General features: G+C 32.5%; 1 long non-coding RNA gene across 4 annotated transcripts; it reads left to right on the top strand.

The window, feature by feature from the left end:
• Positions 1-1,429: 1,429 nt before the first annotated feature.
• Positions 1,430-9,233, top strand: LOC120265474. Of its 4 annotated transcripts, none has more exons than XR_005537641.1 (8): positions 1,430-1,628; positions 1,756-1,823; positions 1,923-1,984; positions 4,513-4,619; positions 4,709-4,869; positions 6,595-6,696; positions 7,943-8,014; positions 8,954-9,233. It is a non-coding gene; the product is annotated as an uncharacterized LOC120265474 (long non-coding RNA). The 4 variants fall into 4 exon arrangements; XR_005537638.1 differs by having other exon boundaries at positions 1,907-1,984; XR_005537640.1 differs by having other exon boundaries at positions 1,901-1,984.
• Positions 9,234-16,771: the final 7,538 nt, after the last annotated feature.

Here is a 16,771-nt window from a genome sequence, read left to right as displayed (position 1 = left end):
GTCACGTTGGTGTTTGAGTTTGCTGCTACTGTACTTGCACCTAAGGATTGGAATAATTATTTGTCATTGTCCATGCATGAAAGTATTACTTAAGTTTCATTGTTCTCATTTAGATAATGAATGTGAAAGTTAATGCAATGAAATTAAGAAAGCGCTAAGCATATGATCATCATCTTTTAGTTGATTTAATTAAATCAGTAATTACTGTAGTTATACACTATTCCATGAGAACACAATTTTTTAACATGTACATTTTATTACAATAAAAGTAAGAGTGATTTCCATAATGATATAGTAGGCATAAATCAAAAGTACAATACTATATAGAAAACATACAAAACTAGCAACATGTTATTTAAGAAACACTACAAGAAAAATTCCAAATCGGCACGGTAAAATTGGCACGAAGACAAAATCGTTATAAATTTGTTACAACATTTGATACGGAACTAAGAAACAGTGTCAAATATATGATTTTTTTAAAAATATTTTTTAATTTCGTCCAAATCTGCTACTAAATATATAAATTTAATAATTTTTACATAATAGATCTTAAATCGCGAGTGCTAAAACATATTTTTAAAAAAATATAATTATATTATTACCGTGTCAAATACCGTGACAAAAACTCAAATATAATAATATATTAATCATCGTGCTAAATGTCGTACTAAAAATACAAATATAATAAGATATTGATCACCGTGTCAAATACTATACTAAAAATATAAAGATAATATTATATTACTTCCGTGCCAAAATACTCGCTGCCAACTATATAAAAATATAATAATATACTAAAGACTCATGCCAAATCTGTGTCAAATAATATAAAAAATATAATAATATACTAATATCTGTACTCAAATACGTTACAAACATATAAATATAATAATATATTAACACCGTAGCAAATACCGTGCAAAAAATATAAATATAATAATATATTAATACTGAGTCAAATATCATGTGAAAAATACTAAATATATTTATATATTAATATAATCATAAATCACTTAAAAATATAAATATGATAATATATTAGATCAGTGTCGAATCACGGCTAAAAATATAAATACAATAATATATTAACACCGTATCAAATACCGTGCAAAAAATATGAATATATTTATGTATTAATACGGTGCCAAATACAGCGCAAAAAATATAAATATAATAATATATTAATACCGTGCCAAATACGGTGCCAAAAATATATCTAAATATAATAATATATTAACACCTTACCAAATCCCGTAACAAAAATATAAATATAGTAAATTATTAATACCATGCTAAATACAATGCCAAAAGTACAAATATAATAAATTGATTAATATCGTATCAAATATAAATTGATTAATACCATGCTAAATACTTGTATTATTATATATAATTATATTATATATGTAATTATAACTCCATCCACTCCTCATCCTCTCCTTCTCTTGAGACTCCGACAGGCCGCCTCCATCTCCGCAGCCGATCGTGACGCCGACGACCGCCAGGCCGCCTTCCTCATCCGCTCCTCCTCCACTTGGATCCGATCGGCGACCGCTATTGCTCCTCCGCCTGGTGTCTCGGATGTCCCACAATCATCACCATTGTTGCCATTTCAAGGATTTCAGGTATGATCCTCTTTACGCCCTCAACTTCAATGACACCTACCTCACAGGAGATCTATCTAAGTATTGCAATTTCTTTACCTAATTTTCTTCTGAGTTTTTCCTAATTTTTGTGGTGTTTTGGTTCTAGGTCTGCTAACGAATGACTATAATTTTGATCGCAAGTTGACAATCTTGGCCTAGAGTGCTTCCGAAGTGGTATTGTGATCTATAAACCTTTTGATTGATTTATTTCTGAATTTTTGTTGGTTTGGTGATTAATTAACTTTTTCTAGGGTTAGGGTTCATTTATTCTAGGTATCAAATACTGTTTTCAAAGGAGAAGATGATGGTGGTGGAGAAGCTCTCTTCCTTATAAGGTTTTTCTATGCGATCTCTAGATCTTTTCTTCATTTCATTTCATTTTATTTATTTTTAGATCATCGCCTTTGATTTTCTGGTTCATGGTTTCCGGGTTGATCTTATAGCATGGGTTTTTGATCTTGGTAATATTTCTAGAATTTCAACCATAAGGTTTTCTTCAGATTTTTTTTTTAATCTTGTATTCAGAAATTTTGAATTACTGTTGTTGATCTTTTGTATTTCTTTGCTTCTTTGGGTGGTTTTTTTATAATTTTATTTTGGAGTTTCAATTTTCAATATTTATGAATATTGGGAGTTTTAGGTAACAAAATTACTGTAGTTGGTAATTAACCTTGAGTTCTAAAGGAAATTTTTAAGCCATGCCAACACAAATAGAAATAAGCATGCGAAAGATGGTGTGGATGTGATGTGATGGTTTGCTGTTAGGATGATTACAAACACAGATAATGAGAAACTAGTATGAAGGATACAGTATGTTGAAGAAGGTGAGGGAGTTTTTCCGCTTTGAAATGTTTTGGCATTTTACCTTTCATTGAAGGATCAACATGCAACTATGTTTGGTTTAAAAAATAGAAATATATACAAACAAAGAAAAACTAAGGGAAAAAAACTGGAACATTTTCAAAATATACTTTCATATAAAAACCATCTTCAAAATTTGTCATAAGCTAAATTGAAATTATGGCAGCTTAGTGGATTTAAACTTAGCCAAATTTGGCAGATTTTGAATGATTGCAGACTCATTCATATAGACATGCTTGATTGCCCATAGACTCAAGTATATAAGTATATGATTTACTTGTGATGTCTTAACTTAATTACATCTCCACTTAATTAAGCTAATGCCTCAAAAATCTGTCCTTTATTAGTTTCTAATGCATGCCGAGCTTGATAAGCTTTGTGTTCAACTCCATAATTTAGCCTAGGTACCAATTAAGGCTCAGTACACTAAATAATGCTGCCTATATTTAATTTGTTGTGAGTCCAAAGTTTAGTACTCTATGATTGACACCATGGTCTAATTTAATTAAGCTAATGGTTTATTTGTCAAGGCTAAGTGTATACTAAGCCTCAAAGTTAACCATTTATAGTTTATTTGTGGCATAATTTCATCACATTAACTAATAATGTGAAACAAAATGAGGTTTCTTAAAAAAAATATATATGTCTAAACTAATTTAGAATAGCATATTATTGTAGTAATTAAATGTCCCATGTACTTTATAAGTAGAATCAAGGCAGCCTTGTTTTGCCTTTACTATTGCTTTTCTAAAAATTGGTTTTGCCAAAGTCTCCAAGTTGGAGCAAAATCTATATTTTCAGATATTTTCGGTGTTTTGCGGAGGAAAAAGTTTTCTTGTAATTTTTGTTTAAATGAAATTATGTAATGAATATAATTGTGCGATGTTTGGCAACATTTGATCACCTATTGTGTTAATTGTTCCCCTTTCAAACTCTTCATCCTTTCCTTGGCACTATCTCTGCTTGGTGTATAATTTTGGGGCTGCATTGGTTCCATGTTCTTGCAAAGACTGGTTTTGTGAAAATCGAGAAAGAAGAAAAGCCCAAATTTCCCCTAGTGTCAATGAAAGAAAGGAGAAGGAAACTTTCTCTATGTTTCATTGCTTTTGTTTGGCATCACCACCCTTTTCCTAAATGCCATTACCTTGTAGGGTAGAGGTTAGCTTTAAATAGGGGCCAAAGGGTGCAAGAGTAGGGCAGGTGATTCCATCGTTTCATTTGGTCGTATTAGCTCTCCTGTCAAATATTTGCTTAATTTAGCACTCATTGATGAACATTCAGCATCGCATCTTTCTCTTACACACTCTTTTGTGCCTTCTTATGTTTCATCTCTTATCATTGCTACCTACATGCCCCTTTCAACCTCTCATGTAATGTTATTTCCCTCCTTTGGCATAGAGGTATTGTTCATATTTAGTTCTCGACAAAAGTATTTTTTTTTTTGTAAGCTTGACGTTGATTTCATATGAACATATGTAGTTCTGTGCATGCGCATATTTTTTTATTTTGTGGTATTGTGGTTTACTTTATCAAATCTTCATTTTTCTAAAGTCATTTAAACCTCAAATAGAAGGAATTTTATAATTAGATGGGGTTTTCTTTCTCTTGTGTGATATGCCCTGGATATGCCTTTATTAATTGTCTTGTTATGTAGAGTGCTAGAGATTTGGTAGGTAACTTTCCATAAATTTTATGTTTGGAGAACTAATGCATTCTTGGTGATTTTCTTTTATTCTTTGTGAAAAACAAGTCCTACTAGTATGTTGTGTAAATTCTCATTATCCTATGATCAAGTTGTGCCGCCTAATCATTTGTTGGATATTGAGTCCTTTTGCACAAGTAAAAACAGCAAACCTTTTGCCATTTATTAGATTAATGCAAACATTTTGGCAAGCTTGAATCTACTGAAGTATTGTCTACATAGTCTATAGTTTATTTGTGCACAGTAGTTCTTGTCATAGAGAAGTTTATATTGTTTTCTTCATTTTAATTCCATTTTCAGATTTGTGGATGATGGGAGACCCTTTTGGCAATTCATAGTCAGCTCTTCCACAGGGTGCTCAGATTCAGTACTTTGAGGAGGTGTATCACTATTACACAACTAATAAAGTGGGTAGTCCTGAGGAAATGCTTTAAACATTCTCAATAACTGATGTTGCTGTGACCAAGCTATTTCTAAATTATTTTTAACTTGTTAGGCATGACACCTTTTTGATCCTGATGTGAAGAAGTTTTTAAAGCCCTGAAGAAAGCTGGAGTGAAATCTACTGTTGTGTCTAACTTTGACACCCGTCTGCAGCCTCTTTTGCAAGCACTGAGATGTGATCACTGGTTCGATGCTATTGCAGTCTCAGCTGAGGTAGATGATACATATAATAACTTATTTCATCCACTCAAATTAACTTGCACACAACACTCTATTCTGTGAGAATCTTAGCTTTTGTAGGCCTTTGGATTGGCAACATTTAGAACTAGTTATACAATTAGAAGGCCTAGTGCTCTAGTCACTAGGTCATGTGAACCCTTAACTATGTTGGCATTGAACTCCTAGTGTTCTAGTCAGTTGGAATAATATATATTTTAATATTCAGGATATTATTATGAGGTGAACAATAGTATTATAGTGACGAAAAGTATCTGATCTGCAAAAAAACAGAAAAAATAAAAATTGGAAAGTATTCCATCTACAAAAACGTGAGAGATGTAGTTTAATATAATCATGAAGATTTGCTCTTTTGCCAATTTGCAATGAAAGTACCTGGCAAAAGCTTCAATTCTTTTCTCTTCCAGCCAATTTGTTTTCTGACTTCATCATTTTTGCTCTGTATTTTTTCCATTGAAATAGCAGTATCCTCAATGTCTTTAATCACTCGTGAGATATTGGCAATTGGGTATTATTTTTTGTTGTGATTTTGCTATTTTGTGATGGTTTTGGATGGTGAATGATTAGGCTAAATCGCACTAGAGTAGGATGTTTTCAACTGGCTGATTTTTTTCTACTCTGGTTATTTTGCTTATCATCATTATGCTCATAAGATCTGATTCCTATTCTGAGGTTTGTAAATGGGAGTAGTAGTTAGAGTGAATGTGATGGAATGGCATTGTGATAATAAAGATCGTTGGATGTATTGTTGGATCATGAATTTACAATATATCACCGCTTTCAACTTCTTCTGTGCAAACATTAACCTCAGGAGTTAGGGACAAATTACACATACATTATTTAGGCAAATATTGTGGTCTTCGCTATGTTCAAAATCATCATCACTAGATGGGGGTGTTTTGGCAGAATTGGCTGCTAATCTTTTCCTTGAATTGTTTTCCTGATTTAGAGATATGTCAAACTGTTTATTCACTACTATAATGCAATGTACTACTGTACTATTCCTCCTTATTTTCAAGGGGCATATCTCACACAGATAAATAAGCTACCATCGTTTCTTGCTTTGAATATTACCTTTTTGTATATCAATTCCATCAACGAGACCAGGCTATTCCATTCAGTATTTTAAATGTTTGTGAAGTTGCATGTATGTTCATTCACTATTCTTTTTCAGGTGAATTACAATTGGTTGGTTGAAATTTTCCAACAAGCTTTCAATTTCTTATTTAAGAAAACGTTCTTAAAAACATTATATTTTTTGGATAATATATAATATTAGATTTCAAACAAGATGAGTTTTTCTTTGTTAGTTGTATTGATAACATTGTGTTTTTTCAGGTATTTATTTGGGAGCTTTTTGTTTGATGTTGTTAAAAAACCCAATTTTGTGATAATTATCTGGGATTTTTATCTGATGATGTTCTTTGGTTTTACCATTTCCATCATCCCCTTTGTGTATCACTTCTTTTGGTTTATACTGCTTGTTGAGCAGCGTAAACCATTTATTTATGCTTAAATAAAGCAAATGTGAATAAAATTCCATTTACTCATACCTTATCTCTTACTGTTCTGTTAATGAATAGGTGAATCTTAGGGTTGTGTTGTTTGGTTATTCTTCATAACTGCAATCTATGTTTAAAGTTACATATATATATATATATATATATGGATTAACCTCACCTTCTTATGATGTATTTGCAGGAGATAGCATTATCACAGGAAGTTGTGGTGTCATCAAAACAGTTCTGGTAGTTGATTGATATAAGCAAAAGGTTCACTTATTCAGCCACATAAGCACAGAAGGTAATCTTTTTGCATTTCACTTTGAATGGATTAATGGATCAAGGAACAAAATGATGCTTGCATTGTGACCAATGATGGAAAAGAATGTCTGTATGGACTATTTTAGGACCATTTAAAATCACTTATTCAGAATTTTATATTGGACAGAGTTTAGAAGGTCTTTAATGTTTTCAAAATATGAGATTTTGGATATCTGATTTCTATATGAAATTTAAGAGCTATTGTGTTCTTATTTTACCATTCTGTTTAGTATTTTGAGATGCTGTAACTAAGCATGTTAGAGTTGATTTACATCCTATGATGTTTATGAAGATGCCGCCAAATGTATTATATTTATGTTACATGTTGCTATAATAACTGAATATTCTCTAGAAATTGGCGTGAAACCTTTTCCCTTTTGCTAGGTATTATTTCACCTTCCTCCCTTTCTTTTTTATTCTTTTTTTTATTACTAAGCTTTAACTCGCAGTTTTTGAGGTGCATTTTGTTACTATTGCTGTATTCTTCTTTGAGAGGCTATGAAGTTGGCTTATTGTGAATGATCAGTGTGTTTTTTAAAGCCAAAGTTTTATTGTAAAATGTTCAGTTTTTAATGTTATATTAAGAGTTTAATCATGCTCTTTATTTCGCTCCAAACTTTATTTTGCCTCAGATTTGTTTTCCTTATTGCATATTAGTACAGCAAAAGGGTGACGATGGTTCCACAAGTGTGTATAAATGTGAAACTCAGCGAGTCTAGATAAGCATTGATACCAGTGCTTTTAAGATATTAGATCTTAAAAGCACTGTGAATAGAATCTGAATTATAGTTAGATCTTAAGAGTGATGATGGTTCTGCAAGAGCGTATAATTAAATCTTAATTATAGTTATAGGGTTGAATTCAAGATATTAGAATTTTATGATCTTTTTTCAAAACTTTGTGAATACAATCTGAATTATATTTGAAATTTTTTTGTTCATAAAAGAAAATTCTCCTTTTTTTTTCTTGTTAGTGAAAATTTAAAAAAGCATTTTTTTTTTGTGTCTTTTACTGTTTAACTGTGCATTATTATATGAAAATTGTGTTATTATTAATAATAGATTGTGTTTTTAATAATAGATGGCAAGTGTCCTCTACTTAAAGGTTTGTCAAGCGAACCATTGTTAGTTTCTCAACTTCATATAACTAACTCTAACTCATGAGTGGCAGTCGAGCCCAATTCGTCATTACTCATTTTTGTTTCTTTTGTGCTTTTTACGTTGCAGCTTCTAGCCAACCAATGGAACAGAGGATGGGGTGATGTATGTCCTTCAAATAGATCTCTCTTATCATGCAAGGTTTTTCTTTTAAGTTTCAAATTTTATTTCCTTTGAGCCTTTTTGTGTTTTTTTAGTAATTAACCTACAATGCACGCAATTGCTGGCAACATGACTTTATATAGTTAACAAACAAACAATTTTATTCTTTATTAATTTCCTAAGTTCAACCTAATTAGCTAGCTAACATGCATGCTCCTCTTAAAACAGACCATATTATACAAGCCGTGTTTGACAGCCTTGAAATGTTTGGTCAGATGACCAAGTATCATCTTCCCAAGTCCATGCATGCTCCTCTTTATTAATTTCAAGTATGCATTTATTTGAAGAAGAAGAAGAAGAACAAGAACAAGAAGAACAAGAAGAGGAATAAAGTACAACAACAATTTCATTACATCTTCCCAAGTCCATGCATGGTCAGATGACCAAGTATCTATAAATGCATGCATGCTTGGCCTTTCATATCAACACAATTTGAAGAGATTTCATATATATATATATATATATACACACACACACACATTATTAAAAGTAATCATCATCACTAGATCATATGTATAGTAAAGAAGAATGAAGATGATGTAGAGATTTTTGGTTATTATTTACTTTTGATAGTAGTTTGTTTTGGCTTAAAGAATTGGAATTGCTGCAAGCTACATGGTTGAAATATTATCACACAGGATGATTGATTTTGCTATGAAAAGAACCTATATTTCATTTAAAGCTTTCTGGTAGAGTGTTGGATTGTGAGATCTTGTATTGTTTAGCCGATAACCAAGATGTTAAATTTTGTCCTAGAAAGACATTGTAACCACTCATGCGTTTCTCATCCAAGTGACAGCTAGCCTAAGCCACATAAATGGAAATATAGTTAAATTCAAAGACCAAGACCTTGTCAACATGAACATCATGTATTGCTTTTCCTGATGCCATGCTTCTGATGTCTCACACCACTTTCAGGTTCAGGCGTCTTCATCTACTGACATGACTACAGTACAAACGATGTTGCCTACATTAAATGAGGGAGGTGCCATTAATCAGATAGATCATTCTACACGACAAACTGAAGATTTCCTGCAACAGCCGTTGATTAACACTCAAGCACAAAAAGAGCACTTAATGTTCATTATATGAATTTCTGGGGAAGAGACCCTGTTTTCGGCGATCAAAATAATCTAATTAAAATTTTTGTTCTGCAAATGTTATCAGCCTGGATCTTGTTTGTTCCCCAGCAACAAGGCTGCTAATACTCGAATTTTTAATGTTGTATATGGAATGGAGTTTTTAATGTTGTTTTTGATACAGAGTGTTTGTATAGTTATACTACATGATTTCCAATGTATATATAGGGCATCTATATGTATTGTTAATTCAATAGGGATGACTTTTGTTTGTAATTCAAAAATTTTTAATTAGTACAATTATTAAATTAAATTAATTTCATATAAATTATCACAAATTAAACAAAAGCGTATGAAAACTCAGAATAAAAAGTTTTATTAAAAATCGATACAAATACCGTGAGTATAGTATATAAAATCGCTATGAAAAATCATGTACAACATCGAACCACATAAAATAGGCCAAAATAGCGCTCAAATTTGGGAACTCAAAGTCCGTACAAACATCGATTTGAATTCATGCGACATAAGAAAAACCGCTGATATACAGTGACAAAGTCTGCACTCAGATTACTGCAGAAACGATTTGCGATTGAAGCTATAGACAGCTTAATTTCTAGTGTTGAAATACAGAGTGCCAAAACCCATGTCATAGCACGGTTTTTAATGTACGCTTCTACTAATGCAGCATAGGATGTTTTATTTAAAAACACAAATTAAAAAGAGATCTTAATTTGATTTCTTGTTATCAAAGTACAAGTGCCAATTTCATAAACTTCTTGTACCATAGTCTTCAACTTGGCAAACAACAGTTGATATATGGCTAGTGGGGAATGCAAATCCCACTCTAGAGTCTAAACTTTGACCCTTTGGGGGCATCCAAATCAATAACTTTTCTAAGTTAAACTCAGGGAATGCATCATTGAGATCTACAGGAGGCTCCATGCTTGTTGAATTAACACATTATCTTGATAATGTGGTGAATTTATTTCATTGTATATTCTTTCTCGTAAGTTATTGTTTGAAAAATTCAAGAAGGATAAGAAGCTTAGGGAAGTTAGAGAGTTTGGAATCTCACTGGAGAGTTAGTTTCTTGAGAGATCCAATGACTCTATATCACTCAAATTACCAAGATTCTATAGAATATGTGTCCGTGGAAAGCATTTAGTGACAAGTCCAAGAAAACTCGAGCACCTTTGAAGCATGTTAGAGTTGGAGAACCAGAAAAAGCCTCCTCAATATTAGTAAATAAATTACAAGCTAGATTCATAAACTAGCCCTAATTCTATAATCCATCATGATTGGGGAAAAGTTCTGGCTAGTGCATATTTTTATTATGCTTCAAGAAAACTGAGATAGCTAAACGTCAAATTGCAAGATTTCATCTCTAGGTAGTGAAAGATGGGGATGGAACAAGGAGTTACAATTCGAGTAGGGATCAACAAGTTAATGCATGAAATATCCAAGTCTGTGAGATTTTGAAGGTGATTAAAGTTCTATAATTTCACAACTAAGGTATTGAATTTGTTTGAACCCTAAGTAATGTAAATGCAGAGTAGGAGCTATAGAGGTTACTAGCCCCTGATTAACATATTGAAAATGTAGAAGATGCATTTGTGAATTCTTGTAGCTAGCATGAGATCTTCCTGTTAACTAGAATTAACTTGTCAAATATTAGAAGTGTGAACAAAGATGTCAAGACCGATCTAGTTAATAAGTTGCCTTTTGGTTGAAGTGACACTAGGTGACGTGCATGACTGAGAGCACTTGGGATCACTCCAATGAAGTTATCATAAGAAAGATGAAAGATTGAAAGATTTGAACTTGCAAGCATTAGTGATAAGTCCATGGGATGCGCATTATTGGAGAGGTATAAAGAACTAATTTATTGAGGTTCTAGATTGACTGTAGAATTGTCAAGAATTTATAACCACCAGGATTCAAAGATATTAAAGACCTTAAGTTTTCCAAAGAATTTAACAAATTCCCTAAGGCTAGCATCAAATTACATGTAAGATCAAGTGAGTTCAAGTTTAAGATTTTGATATACTTCTTTCAATCAAACACTCTATCTCATACAGACTTACATTGAAACATCACCTGCACTTTAGACAAATATTGTTAAAACTCAGATGAAGTATTGATAAATTCTAGCATAGAGAGGGAGCAAATCAACTTGTCCTAAAAAGAAATAAATTTAATTAGGCTAGTATAGCTTTGAAGTCCATGAATGGAGTTGAGAAATGGCTTGACACCATCCCATCCCATCCCATGGGCGTAGAGGCATGGTATGATGCAAATAAAGTCAGCTTTTGAGCTCTAGTGCGCGTCTCTTTACGATGAGTACCTAGATCCGCACTCCCAACTCCAAAGCTTACGAGCAAAGGCCAGCTAAGTTAGAGTCTCCTTGAAAGGTGAGATGCCCCATAGGAAACTTGGCCTACTAGCAATGTGGAAATAGGAAAAAGTTGAGATGGGGTGTGTACATTTCCAAATACACAAAAGTGGAAAATGCTTTGATTAAACCAACTACTCATTTAGCAAAGACTCAAGTCTCTTGAGTGACTAAGGTTGAAGAGGAAGGTCAGCATGTTGACAAATATAGACCTTTCTATTGAGGTCAAGAAAGGCAACATGACCTGAAAGTGCCCCATTGAGGTAGGTTCTACACATCGGGCAACATTATCTCTTTAAGCAATGAGCCATTGTGAGAGTGAAGGTAGTAGTTGTCGTGGTTGGATATTCAAGAGTTTCTACGCCTAAAGCTAAGTTTGAATTTGAATCACTTCCAATTTGAGTTAAGTTTAAGATATGTCCGTCGATTGCTCAACTCATTTCCATAAACCTAAACACAATTGGGTTAGAAGCTAAACATTATCTTCAATAATTAATGAAGCATTCCTAAACTCTTTGATAAAAGCATACCTTGGATTAATAGTTGATCTAATTGAAATTGCATTACAACAAGTGAAGTGGTCCTAGGGTAACCCTTGGTGATGTCCTAATACTACTTTTAAGTTTGATACACATGTCATTATACAGATATATATTAATCCAATGTAATCCAACTAAGAGTATGACAAATCTAGAGGAGGGTTGCCTTTCTTTTTACATAGGGCAACCACTTAAACTTTCCTTAGGAAACTTCTTAAAAATAGTGAGATTCCTACTTGCTCACTATAGGGATAGTGTAATTTTGAACTATATAATTCTTGTATATTTGTTAAATTGCTTTTCTATGATTATCCCTAATTTGATATATATATATATATATAAATGGGTGCGATAGCTAATAGTCACAGTTGAATTTCAATTGCTTTTCTCATCATTATCTAAAAATCAAATTTGTTAGATTATAAATGTAGTGATAGCTTAGTCCAAGTGGAGAAAGCCATTGTTCCAAAGCCCATGGTAGTATTAGAACTTTTATGGCTAAGATGAATCTCCGAATATAACAAATCTAGCCCAACATTAGTTGAATTTCACCTATTTGTTCATCAATATCTAAAAAACTTCAAACTGCTTAGACTATAAACAAAAAGTAGCTTAGTCCAAATGTGAGAAAAGTTCATTATTCGCGTTTAATGTGGGAGTACTAGAACATTTTATGGCCAGATAATCTAGGAACATATTAATCACAAACATTGTAGTTATACAGATGGATTCTCTAAATTAGTATTGACTTTCACACCATTAGCCTTTATTAACTCACCCTTTGAGACTATTTTAGAAAGATCTTGACTTCCTAGCTCGAAAGGCTCCTTGAAATGATTGGTTGATGCTAAACAATCTTACCTTATTAAAGATAGAAGTGTTAAGTACAAAATTATAATTGTTGAGGAGCCATATTCAAATTTTGAAAGTGAAATCTCCAAGGTCATATCTTTTATGTTTTTTTTTTATCAAAGTCTTAGATAAGGAATGATTGAATTTTCTATCATGATGTTCTAGCTTATAAGAGGGGAGTGATGCTCAATGACCAAATGGATAAGTATATCCTTTCCTTCCAAGGTGAACATCTTGATCAATAAGACACCATGTAGTTAGTACTAGCTACCAACGGGCCTGTAGGGTAAGGAAACCCCTTCACCCTCTTTGGTTTGACTTGACTATTGATACACTTATTAAGTGCGTTCACCCACACTTAACTCTAGCAATTTTTTATGGGGTATTGCCTTGGCATTACAAAATAATAAGTTTTCTCTAATATGATGATGCCTCATTATTCTCAGCTAGGGGAGACTAGATCTCAAGGTTATTGTGCTAATAATTTACTGAGGGCCTTTGACTAGCTATCAACTTTAGAAAGAACAATCTCTTTCTGTTGCCTGCATATCCTATAGGATTGGTTTGATACCAACCCTTACTAACTCTAGAGATTGTAGCCCACCTCACCTATATGGGAGTCCCATCTTGGTCATGCTTTTGTCAAGATTGATGAACTTTATTTCTATCCGTTTAAGCTTTTGCTGATCAATTGACAAAGAAGACCACAACTAGGGTCATCATAGTAATGATTTAATAAAGTTTGTAAATATTTCCTCTAGCATGTGCTGACTTCTCATCTCAAAAGGCTTCTCAAGTTGTAGCTCGAAATTGATGCAAATCATGTGAATAGAGGGAATGGGGCCATCTTTACTTCTAAGATTTTAATAATAAATTCTGTAAATGGAAATATGGAAGATCTATTCTAGTTAAACCTGTAATTTAATACTAAGTAGGCTGTTCATGGCCGGCCCTCAAATGGTGGTGGTGGTGCACCGTATGTATATGTAGTAATATGAATCTATAATGATGGATTATTGTAATCTACTAGAAATAGAATTACTAATACTAACTTCTATTCCCATTATTTAACCTTGGAAAATAAATGGTGGTGATGTGATTGGATTAAGAATAAATAAATGTAAAAATTAGAGGAGGTGGAATCACAAGAAGAAAAACTAAAACAATAAAGGTTTACAATCATGTAAGAGGGTTACCAGACGATGAATCCCTAGAACTTGGGTTAGGGTCTAAAAGCGGATTTCGTGGATCTATATTGGGTAAGATTTGGAAGGTCAATTTCTATATATATATTTTAGGCTAATTAATAACTATTCTCTTATAGAACTAAGGCGGCTTCTTTTCTAGCCTATATTCTATATGATTGCATTACCATCCAAGAATTCCAGGATGTGGGTAACCGGAGTCTCCTTAGAATGATATAATCACTTTCCTCATCATGATTAACTCCCAATCCTACAAGATGGAAAGTGAAGATCTCTTCTCTCACCTTATGATTGCGCTACTCCGCCTGAGATTTGAGGCGGATCGACCCTACTACAAGAGAGAGAGCAAGAGGTTTCCACCATAAAGATAGCTCTATACTCCTACCAATCTCGTAGATATATTAATGGATCTCTCAATCTTATTATTGACATTAGTACATAAAATCAAGTTCTTACTGTTAGATGGCATGGCAATAAAAGAATACGTAGTTGATTCTCAAATACAACTCAATATAAAAGCCAGATTTGATAATAATATCTTACAATTAAGCTCTAGGGTTCTCTATGGATTTAAAAATACTAAAAGTATTTAGTTCCTCATAAAGGAAGAATAAAAAACTAACTCAAGAAGCATGAAAATAAAAAAAAGATAGCATAATGATTACCTTAATCCTTGCTTTCTTGATAGTTGATGAAGCTTCCACTTAATACTCCATCCAAATAAGCACGCTTAATGAATACTCCGATGGTAATCACCGAACGACGTTGAGCTGCCCCTTAATAAGTAAAATCGATGCTAACCCAATGAGAATTATGGGCTTAAAACTCTTTAGATGTAGCTCATTCTTCTTCTTCTCTTCCTTCTTCAAAGCCCAAGAAGTCCTCCTTAAAGCCCAGCTGCCAAATCTCATTTTATTAGGGTTGTTGGCAAAGATTCACATACCCATATCGAGCCTTGTGGTTTCCGTGTGCCTTTGGCGTTTGACACTTATCAAAATAACTTTGAGTGTCCAAATATAGTTGTACTTTAAATTCTTGCTCCTCAGAAGTACACCTGTATCTTATTTACATGGATATTACTCTGTGTTGCCAACAAGATATTTTGAATTCTTATTGTTCACCGAAACTTTGCCTTTTTAACCTCCTTCCTCCCCTCCCCCACCCTTCTTTTTTCATGGTCCTACATCTAATTTCTGTCCCTTCCCTTTTGTTGTCCCCTGTGACGACTGTGTCTGCAATTTACAACAATAAATCATACCCACAATAAAATTAAATTCTTCAGTAATATAAGGCCATGCACATAAAATATAATGAGAAAATGAGACACCAACCCCTTCTTTAAACCTAGTTGCCTTGTGCTGGGAAATTCAGTGGGTGCCTTCCATGCCCTTCTCAAACTCTCATCAGAAACTTTCTTACAACCTATTGGGGATTCAACGAATAGTTTATTGGTTGTGGTGCTGGCAAATTACTTCTAGTAGTGTACTTGTTTTAAAACTTAAGAACCTGCGGAAATTAAAAAGCTTTACCATATCCTTCTTCTCCATTGGTTACTCTTTTCCATTATGCAACTCAGAAGAAACTTATTTCGAAAAATCCTGGTTCATTTCTTTGTTTATTTTATTGCATTTATTTATTTTATGAGAATCTTGCCTAATATTACTAGATTAGAGTGGTTGATTGGTTATCGAGTTTTTATTTTACCGAGGCACCCCGAACTCATCATCAGGAGAAGGTTAAATAATTTTCCTCTTGTATTAAAGTAAATATTAGCTCGTGAAAGGTATGCATTTGTTAAGTATTTTAAATTTATAGCACTATAATAGATTTGATGTTTCTTAATACAAGTAGCAAAATATCTCTACATTGCTCATATCTTATGAGATGATATAGGTGGGTCTCAGTAAGTGTTGAAATAATATGAAAGTGTTTACTATTAGGCCAATGTATGTGCAATTTTTAAAATATCCCACAACCCGAGAAGTTAAGTTAAGTATATACTCAATTGTTTAATAAAAAGCCATTAATAATGGCTTCTATATAGGATTATTGCCATCATTATCCAACCTATCTACTTTCTTTTATTTATGTCTATTGATCATGTTTATTCCTGATACAATAATATTCTGGGATTATTATTATTATTATTATTATTATTATTATTATTATTAATATTATTATTAATTGTAGTTTTGATGGAATAATTATCAAATCCTTTGGATAACATGGAAGAGTTGAAATTAAGCACCTAGAGTTAAACTAATCTATGGAGTATGTGATTGTTTTATATATGGATGAAATTTTCTTGCTTGATGGTATAAATCTACTTCAATTTCTAGATCTTAACAAGTACTCTCTTTATACTAGTATTGTCTAGCTTACCTATCTTCTTAAAATTATTACCGCGCTAACTTGCCCATCCTTTGGCTCACGCCTTGTTATCCTTTCTATCAATTCTTTAAATTTGTCTCTTGATAACTCGTATTTTAATTTACTGTGGACTTCCTTTTAATTGTTGCAATTACTTCAACTTTATACTTTATATGAAGTTTTATCTTATGTAACTAAACGAAAAAAATTGAAAAAATTCACAAAAAATTAATGAAAAATCTACAACTAACATTTTATTCATATTTAAAATAGTGTTTGTCGTTATCTAACTTATC

The sequence above is a fragment of the Dioscorea cayenensis genome, chromosome 7 (genome assembly GCF_009730915.1).
Source record: "Dioscorea cayenensis subsp. rotundata cultivar TDr96_F1 chromosome 7, TDr96_F1_v2_PseudoChromosome.rev07_lg8_w22 25.fasta, whole genome shotgun sequence".
Lineage (NCBI taxonomy): Eukaryota > Viridiplantae > Streptophyta > Magnoliopsida > Dioscoreales > Dioscoreaceae > Dioscorea > Dioscorea cayenensis.
The sequence above is the reverse complement of the archived record's forward strand: the minus strand, read 5'-3'. Positions and strand labels throughout refer to the sequence as shown.